Genomic DNA, 12,019 nt, shown 5'->3' with positions numbered 1-12,019 from the left:
ATTTTCTTTATAATTTTTGCGACATGGTTTTTGTTGGTTTGTTTGTTTTCTCTCTTTATTTTTCTTCTTCTTCTTTTTTTTTTTTTTTTAACGTTGTATTTTTGAAATTCCAAACTCTACTCTAGATTTTTAATTTTTGCTTTTTGGTATTAGTTATCAATTTTGTACCTGTAGTTTCTTTATTACTTTCACGACCTTGTTTGTTTTTCTTTATTCGTTTTTTCTCTCTTTCTTTTCCTTCTTCTTTTCATTAACATCACATTTTTGAAATTCCAAACTCTACTCTAGGTTTCTAATTTTTGTTTTTATGTATTTGTTACCAATTTTGTACCTTTAAGAACCCAATCTTCAGGACCCATTTTTCACTAGTGTACGAGATTACTGGCTTGACTGCTCTCTCTCCCTTTGGACTCTCCATTTTCTCCACCAGGTCACCTGTATCTCCTCCCTAACCCCTCTCTACTCTACCCAACTCTGTGAATTTCTGTGTGTTCCAGACGGTGGAGAACACTTAAGGAACTGATTACTGGCTGGATCTGTCTCCCTCCTTTTCATTTCCCCCTTTTATCCTTCTGGCCACCTCTGTCTCCTGCCTCCTTCTTCTCTTCCCTGTATAACTCCGTGAACATCTCTGAGCGGTCCAGTTGTGGAGTGCACATAAGGAAGTGACTACTGGCTATCCCACTCTCTCCACTATAGATTCCACCTCATCTCATTTGGGTCACCTCTAACTCCCTCCTCCCTCTTCTCTTCTCCATGTAACGCTGTGAACCTCTCTGAGTGACCCTCACAGTAGAGAAACTTTTCATCTTTAACGTAGATGTTTTATCAGTGGTGCTGTACAGAAGGAGAAGTTTTGAAACTACTGTAAAATTAAGACCGATAACTGGAAGCAGGAGGCTTAAGTCCAAACCCTGACTCCAGGGAACTCCTGACTCCAAGGAACATTAATTGACAGGAGCTCATCAAACGCCTCCATACCGACACTGAAACCAAGCACCACACAAGGGCCAACAAGTTCCAGGGAAAGACATAACAAGCAAATTCTCCAGCAACAAAGGAACACAGCCCTGAGCTTCAAGATACAGGCTGCCCAAAGTCACCCCAAAACCATAGACATCTCATAACTCATTACTGGACACTTCATTGCACTCCAGAGAGAAGAAATACAGCTCCACCCACCAGAACACCGACACAAGCTTCCCTAACCAGGAAACCTTGACAAGCCACCTGTACAAACCCACACACAGCAAGGAAACGCCACTATAAAGAGAACTCCACAAACTGCCAGAATACAGAAAGGACACCCCAAACTCAGCAATTTAAACAAGATGAAGAGACAGAGGAATAGCCAGCAGATAAAGGAACAGGATAAATGCCCACCAAACCAAACAAAAGAGGAAGAGATAGGGAATCTACCTGATAAAGAATTCCGAATAATGATAGTGAAATTGATCCAAAATCTTGAAATCAAAATGGAATCACAGATAAATAGCCTGGAGGCAAGGATTGAGAAGATGCAAGAAAGGTTTAACAAGGACTTAGAAGAAATAAAAAAGAGTCAATATATAATGAATAATGCAATAAGTGAAATTAAAAACACTCTGGAGGCAACAAATAGTAGAATAACAGAGGCAGAAGATAGGATTAGTGAATTAGAAGATAGAATGGTAGAAATAAATGAATCAGAGAGGATAAAAGAAAAACGAATTAAAAGAAATGAGGACAATCTCAGAGACCTCCAGGACAATATTAAACGCTACAACATTCGAATCATAGGGATCCCAGAAGAAGAAGACAAAAAGAAAGACCATGAGAAAATACTTGAGGAGATAATAGTTGAAAACTTCCCTAAAATGGGGAAGGAAATAATCACCCAAGTCCAAGAAACCCAGAGAGTCCCAAACAGGATAAACCCAAGGCGAAACACCCCAAGACACATAGTAATCAAATTAACAAAGATCAAACACAAAGAACAAATATTAAAAGCAGCAAGGGAAAAACAACAAATAACACACAAGGGAATTCCCATAAGGATAACAGCTGATCTTTCAATAGAAACTCTTCAAGCCAGGAGGGAATGGCAAGACATACTTAAAATGATGAAAGAAAAGAACCTACAGCCCAGATTATTGTACCCAGCAAGGATCTCATTCAAGTATGAAGGAGAAATCAAAAGCTTTTCAGACAAGCAAAAGCTGAGAGAATTCTGCACCACCAAACCAGCTCTCCAACAAATACTAAAGGATATTCTCTAGACAGGAAACACAAAAATTGTGTATAAATTCGAACCCAAAACAATAAAGTAAATGGCAACGGGGTCATACTTATCAGTAATTACCTTAAACGTAAATGGGTTGAATGCCCCAACCAAAAGACAAAGACTGGCTGAATGGATACAAAAACAAGACCCCTGCATATGTTGTCTACAAGAGACCCACCTCAAAACAGGGGACACATACAGACTGAAAGTGAAGGGCTGGAAAAAGATTTTCCATGCGAATAGGGACCAAAAGAAAGCAGGAGTAGCAATACTCATATCAGATAAAATAGACTTTAAAACAAAGACTGTGAAAAGAGACAAAGATGGTCACTACATAATGATCAAAGGATCAATCCAAGAAGAAGATATAACAATTATAAATATATATGCACCCAACACGGGAGCACCGCAGTATGTAAGACAAATGCTAACAAGTATGAAAGAAGAAATTAACAATAACACAATAATAGTGGGAGACTTTAATACCCCACTCACACCTATGGATAGATCAACTAAACAGAAAATTAACAAGGAAACACAAACTTTAAATGATACAATAGACCAGTTAGACCTAATTGATATCTATAGGACATTTCATCCCAAAACAATGAATTTCACCTTCTTCTCAAGCGCACATGGAACCTTCTCCAGGATAGATCACATCCTGGGCCATAAAGCTAGCCTTGGTAAATTCAAAACAATAGAAATCATTCCAAGCATCTTTTCTGACCACAATGCAGTAAGATTAGATCTCAATTACAGGAGAAAAACTATTAAAAAATCCAACATATGGAGGCTGAACAACACGCTGCTGAATAACCAACAAATCACAGAAGAAATCAAAAAAGAAATCAAAATTTGCATAGAAACGAATGAAAATGAAAACACAACAACCCAAAACCTGTGGGACACGGTAAAAGCAGTTCTAAGGGGAAAGTTTATAGCAATACAGACACACCTCAAGAAACAAGAAAAAAGTCAAATAAATAACCTAACTCTACACCTAAAGCAACTAGAAAAGGAAGAAATGAAGAACCCCAGGGTTAGTAGAAGGAAAGAAATCTTAAAAATTAGAGCAGAAATAAATGCAAAAGAAACAAAAGAGACCATAGCAAAAATCAACAAAGCCAAAAGCTGGTTCTTTGAAAGGATAAATAAAATTGACAAACCATTCGCCAGACTCATCAAGAAACAAAGGGAGAAAAATCAAATCAATAAAATTAGAAATGAAAATGGAGAGATCACAACAGACAACACAGAAATACAAAGGATCATAAGAGACTACTATCAACAATTATATGCCAATAAAATGGATAACATGGAAGAAATGGACAAATTCTTACAAAAGTACAACTTTCCAAAACTCGATCAGGAAGAAATAGAAAATCTTAACAGACCCATCACAAGCACGGAAATTGAAACTGTAATCAAAAATCTTCCAGCAAACAAAAGCCCAGGTCCAGACGGCTTCACAGCTGAATTCTACCAAAAATTTAGAGAAGAGCTAACACCAATCCTGCTCAAACTCTTCCAGAAAATTGCAGAGGAAGGTAAACTTCCAAACTCATTCTATGAGGCCACCATCACCCTAATACCAAAACCTGACAAAGATCCCACAAAAAAAGAAAACTACAGGCCAATATCACTGATGAACATAGATGCAAAAATCCTTAACAAAATTCTAGCAATCAGAATCCAACAACACATTAAAAAGATCATACACCATGACCAAGTGGGCTTTATCCCAGGGATGCAAGGATTCTTCAATATCCGCAAATCAATCAATGTAATACACCACATTAACAAATTGAAAAATAAAAACCATATGATTATCTCAATAGATGCAGAGAAAGCCTTTGACAAAATTCAACATCCATTTATGATCAAAACTCTCCAGAAAGCAGGAATAGAAGGAACATACCTCAACATAATCAAAGCTATATATGACAAACCCACAGCAAACATTATCCTCAATGGTGAAAAATTGAAAGCATTTCCTCTAAAGTCAGGAACAAGACAAGGGTGCCCACTTTCACCATTACTATTCAACATAGTTTTGGAAGTTTTGGCCACAGCAATCAGAACAGAAAAAGAAATAAAAGGAATCCAAATTGGAAAAGAAGAAGTAAAGCTCTCACTGTTTGCAGATGACATGATCCTCTACATAGAAAACCCTAAAGACTCCACCAGAAAATTACTAGAACTAATCAATGACTATAGTAAAGTTGCAGGATATAAAATCAACACCCAGAAATCCCTTGCATTCCTATACACTAATAATGAGAAAACAGAAAGAGAAATTAAGGAAACAATTCCATTCACCATTGCAACGGAAAGAATAAAATACTTAGGAATATATCTACCTAAAGAATCTAAAGACCTATATATAGAAAACTATAAAACACTGGTGAAAGAAATCAAAGAGGACACTAACAGATGGAGAAATATACCATGTTCATGGATTGGAAGAATCAATGTAGTGAAAATGAGTATACTACCCAAAGCAATCTATAGATTCAATGCAATCCCTATCAAGCTACCAACAGCATTCTTCACAGAGCTAGAACAAATAATTTCACAATTTGTATGGAAAAACAAAAAACCTCGAATAGCCAAAGCGATCTTGAGAAAGAAGAATGGAACTGGAGGAATCAACCTACCTGACTTCAGGCTCTACTACAAAGCCACAGTTATCAAGACAGTATGGTACTGGCACAAAGACAGAAATATAGATCAATGGAACAAAATAGAAAGCCCAGAGATAAATCCACGCACATATGGACACCTTATCTTCGACAAAGGAGGCAAGAATATACAATGGATTAAAGACAGTCTCTTTAACAAGTGGTGCTGGGAACTCTGGTCAACCACTTGTAAAAGAATGAAACTAGAACACTTTCTAACACCATACACAAAAATAAACTCAAAATGGATTAAAGATCTAAACGTAAGACCAGAAACTATAAAACTCCTAGAGGAGAACATAGGCAAAACACTCTCTGACATACATCACAGCAGGATTCTCTATGACCCACCTCCCAGTATATTGGAAATAAAAGCAAAAATAAACAAATGGGACCTAATTAACCTTAAAAGCTTCTGCACATCAAAGGAAACTATTAGCAAGGTGAAAAGACAGCCTTCAGAATGGGAGAAGATAATAGCAAATGAAGCAACTGACAAACAACTAATCTCGAGAATATACAAGCAACTCCTACAGCTCAACTCCAGAAAAATAAATGACCCAATCAAAAAATGGGCCAAAGAACTAAATAGACATTTCTCCAAAGAAGACATCCAGATGGCTAACAAACACATGAAAAGATGCTCAACATCACTCATTATCAGAGAAATGCAAATCAAAACCACTATGAGGTACCATTTCACACCAGTCAGAATGGCTGCGATCCAAAAGTCTACAAGTCATAAATGCTGGAGAGGGTGTGGAGAAAAGGGAACCCTCTTACAGTGTTGGTGGGAATGCAAACTAGTACAGCCACTATGGAGAACAGTGTGGAGATTCCTTAAAAAACTGGAAATAGAACTGCCTTATGATCCAGCAATCCCACTGCTGGGCATACACACTGAGGAAACCAGAAGGGAAAGAGACACGTGTACCCCAATGTTCATCGCAGCACTGTTTATAATAGCCAGGACATGGAAGCAACCTAGATGTCCATCAGCAGATGAATGGATAAGAAAGCTATGGTACATATACACAATGGAGTATTATTCAGCCATTAAAAAGAATACATTTGAATCAGTTCTAATGAGGTGGATGAAACTGGAGCCTATTATACAGAGTGAAGTAAGCCAGAAAGAAAAACACCAATACAGTATACTAACGCATATATATGGAATTTAGAAAGATGGTAACAATAACCCTGTGTACGAGACAGCAAAAGAGACACTGATGTATAGAACAGTCTTATGGACTCTGTGGGAGAGGGAGAGGGTGGGAAGATTGGGGAGAATGGCATTGAAACATGTAAAATATCATGTATGAAATGAGTTGCCAGTCCAGGTTCGATGCACGATACTGGATGCTTGGGGCTGGTGCACTGGGACGACCCAGAGGGATGGAATGGGGAGGGAGGAGGGAGGAGGGTTCAGGATGGGGAACACATGTATACCTGTGGCGGATTAATTTTGATATTTGGCAAATCTAATACAGTTATGTAAAGTTTAAAAATAAAATAAAATTAAAAAAAAAAACCTCTTTGATGGATTTTAAATAATTAAGATATAAATAAATGGAGAAACATACCATGTTTATTTCAATAAAGGCTACTATATACTGAAAAAAAAAAAAAAAGCTGGAAATGTATTCCTGAGATTTTTTTCAAACTGACTATACTTTTACCAATATTTTACAGTAATCTTTGACAGGTTGTCAGTTGACTTATAATACATCTTTGCAGTCAGAGTTCACAAAACTCTTTAGATAAACCATTGGTTACTTTATCTCTGTTAAGTAGAAGTAACAGCAAAATTTGTTTTAAGTACTTGCCTCCCCGCTTAGAGAAAAAGAAATCACGACATACTGATTAAAAATGTCCTTTCACTCATGTGTGAGTTAATATTTACTTTTCCATTTGTGCCCATGATCCTAAATTCAAATCCTTAAAATATAATGGCATAATAATTTTATTGTTCACATTATAATATGTTTACTTGCAGGAAACACACAGATAAATTAGCCTAAGCGCTTTCCAGCTATACAATGTATGAGTATCTGAGGCAAATTTCTGTACCGGATTTTATTTAAGAGCACAAACATGACAGATCAGTTGTATCAACCAATATCTCCCAAACAAATTCAACTTTAAGATTCCATGAATAGTGTACATTTATTCAAATTTCCCTTATATTCCCTAGGAATGCACTGTTTAACACAAATTACTGGGCTTTTTCTTTTATTTTTTCTTTATACTATTCCGTCTGTTTTATAGGCTTCTCAGGTGGGACTAGTGGTAAAGAACCCACTTACTAATGTAGGAGACATAAGAGATGTGGGTTCAATCCCTGAGTCGGGAAGACCCCCAGAGGAGGAAATGGCTACCCACTCCAGTATTCTTGCCTGGAGAATCCCATGGACAAAGGATCCCGATAAGCTACAGTCCAAGGGTCGCAAAGAGTCAGACACAACTGAAGCAACTTAGCACACATGCACTCTGTTTTACAAAGAGTAAACAATTTGAGAAGCAGTATAAACTCGCTATCTCTAGTTTCTCATTACCTGTTTATTTATGCCTCTGAAGAGTTCTTCAGATATCTCCAAGTCAGAGCCTCCTTCACATCACCCTCCTTAAGGCCCCTTTTACTTCCTTGTTCCTCAAAGTATAGATCAGTGAATTTAGTACGGGAGTGACCACACTGTACATACGGCAATGATCTGATCCTGGTCCATGGAGCTACTTGAGGCAGGATGAATGTAAATAAAAACAACAGGGACGAAGAAAAGAACAACTACCAAGAAATGGGAGGCACACGTAGACAGTGCTTTATGAAGCGTGCTGCAAGAATGGGTCTTGAAGAAAAGATAGATAATAATATAGAAATAGGACAGGAATGTTAGAAAGAATGAGCTCATGGCAATGGTGCCTGTGACAGTATTGAGCAGCCACTCATTGAGGTCAGTGTTTCCACAGGCCAACTCCAGCAATGGCTTAACATCACAGAAGAAGTGATGGATATGGTTGGAACCACAGAAGTTTAAGTGAGAGGTCATTGCTGAGTGCAGCAGGGCATAGAAAAAACCAATGATCCAGACAGTGACAGCCATCTGGGTACAGACTTGATGATTCACAATAAGAGTATAATGAAGTGGTTTGCAGATAGCCATAAAGCGGTCAAAACCCATCACGGCCAGCAACATGGACTCAGTGCTGCCCAGGAAATGGAAAAAATGAAGCTGGCTTATGCATCCCAAGAAAGAAATTGCTTTGTGTGTAGAGAGGAAGTTCTCCAGCATCTTTGGCAGAGTCACTGTGGAGTAGCAGATATCCAGACATGACAGGTTTCCCAGGAAAAATTACATAGGAGAATGAAGTCTTGAATCAGAGATGACAACCATCAGGATGGCTCCATTTCCAGCCAAGCTGGCAATGTAAATTGCAAGGAAAACCACAAAGAGAACAGGCTGCAGTTCTTGGATGTCTGTCACTCCCAGGAGGAGAAATTCAGTGACTGAGGTTTGATTCAGCATCACTTGAAAGAAAAGAGAAAATAACATATGGAATGCTATCTCTGATGGGAACCAGTGTCCCACAGCTGAGGATTTTCCTATTTAGACAATAATATTTTGAGGGAGAGTAGTGATGTTTTAAATAATCTCAGCATCACAGATTCTACAATATTTGGATCACTAGATTATTAAATATTAACATTATATGCTGTTTATGGACTGTTACTCAAACACGTTTGTTTTTTATTTGCCATATCTTTTTAAATAAATATATATATATATACACACACATATACACACACATACATCTTTTCAAGAGAAAATCTTTTCTTTTTTCTAAGAATTCAGAGCCAATTGCCAGCCTACCATCTTTTCTGATAAAGACTTGTCTTTCATCATCCTAAGTTTTAACAGAGGGGAAATTATTAAGCTCTCCACCACACTATTGTCTCTTGACTTAGTGCAAAATCATTTGAAGGGTTTTTAACCTAAGAAAAATTGACATTGAGGGAATAATAAGAGCTATAAAGAACTATGAATAGAGATGTAAATATTAGAGTGCTTTCTATTAAAAAGAATCATTCAATATTTAGGAAACCCATGAAAGGAGAAGACAAAGATATGATATGACTAGAATAAAAAAGTGAATTTAGGAGGGAACATTTCTAAAAATCCCATGAGATTATCAGGTTAAATGTAGTGAGAATTTTGAGAAATTATTTAATGTTAATACACGTTTGTTGAAGGCTGGCTCTAAGGAATTAAGAGTAACTTTCCTCAGTAGCCATCTATATATTGTATATGGTTGAACTTTATCATTCCTGCTTATGAAACACACATGCCAAGCATTGTGTTTGGTTCTCTACTCGCAAAACAAAATTGTATCAAAAATTCACTTGGGGTGAAAAACTTTTTCCTAACATTTAAAGAAAAGAGCAATCAGACTTTCTGTACTAAATACTTATTCCACTGCATCCTGAATATTTATCAACTATATACTTACTTTGAAAAATGTCTAGAAATACGGCAATAAAAATGTAGCTAGTAAAAAGTCTTCAAAATCCACAAACACAATATCCATCATAAGATAGGAATTCAGCTCTAAATCCTTGGCATGTAAATTTAATACAGGCAGGAAGACAGAGAATATGGGCAACTCTCCAGCATGTCTCCTGGTTCATTCTCCTACCTGATTGACTGTTCAAATCCACAGTTAAGAAGGCGTCTCAGGTTGACATTCCTGAAAAGTAAATAGTAGAAAAAATTATGAAAAAATAGAGTAGAAATGTATTTGATGTGATCATTTATTTTGGAATTACAGTATAAGATCTTCATCATCTGAAACCTCTTTTTTCTAAAATTTTGCCTGTCTTTTATGATCCACAGATCTTTAGATATACAAACCCTGTGAGAGAGTGTCCCTGGGGTGAGGGAGGATTGTTGAAAGAATAAACAAGCTACCTTTCTATACTTGCAATATAAGAAAATTCTCCTTGGAGGATTCCTATCTTGAGTTCTATTTTTTTCATTGGTCCTGTTTTCTTTCCTTATTATCTTTCTCTCTCAGTTTCAGAACCATAGACAGTACAGTTTCAAGAGCTTCAGGAATTCTTAAATTACCTTTCATTTCCTGGGACAGAGGGATATTCTTTCTTGTCTTGGGGACTTCCCTGGAAAAACTTTGTATAAAATACTAGGAAATTGGGCAATGACAGTTAAGGAATGAGGGCCAGTCATATCCCATGGATCCATACAGAAAGATGATTATCTTTTAAATATTCTACTAATTTATTACTGTGATTCTATGAAAAAAAAAAAAAAGGAAGAGGGAGAAGTAGTATTGCTTTTGTTCTTTCTAAATCTGTCTCTTCAGTGTTAGTGATAACGTTAAAATATTTTCTTTAATTTTGGGATTACCAAAATTCATATTTCTCTCTAAGAGAATGAGGCTGGTCTCTCCAAAGTACCTTCACTTCTTGCTGTATCCTTTGGGTTCAGTTGCTCAAGTCACATCTGACCCTTCAGGCCCCATTGGACCCAGCAGTCTCCTCTGTCCATGGGATTTTCCCAGCAAGAATACTGGAGCGGGTTGTCATGCCCTTCTCCAGGGGTCTTCCTGACCTAGGGCTCAAAGCTGTGTTTCCTGCATTGCAGGCAGGTTCTTTACCTGCTGGGCCATTGGGGGAAGCCCTGCTGTATCTTTGGGGCAAAAGTAATCGTGGGTTTTGCATTGTAGTTTGATATTGTAATGCTTTCTTAAATTAGTGTCCTCAGCTGGTAAAGAATCTGCCTGCAATGCAGGACACCTGGGTTTGATCCCTGGATTGGGAAGATACCCTGGAGAAGGGAAAGGCTACCCACTCCAGTATTCTGGTCTGGAGAATTCCATATAAATAAACATTTATCACTAGGAAGTTTTAGTTGTAGTCAATTTTTTTCCTATAAAAGTATTATTTATATTCAGAATTTACCTTGATACATTCTTTATGGGTTGATTGCTGTATCTAAAGACATTGATATTTTAAAAAATATTTAAAGCTGAATGCACTTTACTTTTTCATTTTAATGTTTAATGTATAAAATTTAAAACATTCAGAAAAATACAGACAGTGGTGTAAAAACTTTCCTGTAGCTATTATCTTGCTTTGACATCAACATTTTGCCAATATTGTGCCAAATATCTAGCATTCCTTATTTTCTGGAAAAATTTAAAGAAAGTTTTAGACATTGTGTATGTATTATGTTATATGAACAATTGAATCATGTATTCCAAATGTAAATATTTATTATATTCTCAAATGTATGAAGACATTTTAATAAAAGATATCCATCATGCCATTATGATACTTCCCACAATTATCAACATAGCATGAAAACACAAAGAAATAGAAGATTCTGAAAAATGAGGCATTAAAAATAAAAAAAACGCATAGAACCAGTTTCTACCCTCTTATCCACGATGATGGTACTGGCAGTATTGATGGGGAAAGAACTGAAGATGGTAATTTGTAAGATGATGCTAATGACAAAAAGATGATACTGACTATAGTAAAACTGATGGTGAGAATCTTCATTATTAAACCAGTGATAGCTGTGGAAATGATGGTCAAAATGGTGGTAATGATGAGAACAGATGACTAAGTTTCAATACTATTAGTGTTATAAGTCAACTTTAAAGAACAGCTCATCCAATCCACTCTTAAGTATACTATTTTTAGCTAATATACCTAATTATTTATATTATAATATAATATATATGGTATTCATATATACATGAGAAGGAAATGGCAACCACCTCCAGTATTCTTGCCTGGAGAATACCATAGACAGAGGAGCCTGGAGGGCTACAGCCCATGGGGTTGCAACAGTCCGGCATGACTTAGTGACTAAACCACCACAACCTGAAATGGGCTTCCCTAGTGGCTCAGACTGCAAAGAATCTGCCTACAAATGCAGGAAACCCAGATTCAATCCTTGGGTCAGAAAGATCCTCTGGAGAAGGGAATGGCAACTCACTCCAGTATTCTTGCCTGGAGAATTCCATGGACAGAGGAGCCTGATGAGCTACA

The 12,019-nt window shown here is 36.9% G+C and overlaps 1 pseudogene; it reads right to left on the bottom strand.

Annotated features, from left to right (window-relative positions):
* Positions 1-7,557: 7,557 nt before the first annotated feature.
* On the bottom strand, positions 7,558-8,525 carry LOC129647522 (olfactory receptor 12D1-like; annotated as a pseudogene).
* Positions 8,526-12,019: the final 3,494 nt, after the last annotated feature.

This window comes from Bubalus kerabau, chromosome 3 (genome assembly GCF_029407905.1).
Source record: "Bubalus kerabau isolate K-KA32 ecotype Philippines breed swamp buffalo chromosome 3, PCC_UOA_SB_1v2, whole genome shotgun sequence".
NCBI classification, from domain to species: domain Eukaryota; kingdom Metazoa; phylum Chordata; class Mammalia; order Artiodactyla; family Bovidae; genus Bubalus; species Bubalus kerabau.
This window is presented reverse-complemented; position numbering and strand designations above follow the sequence as displayed.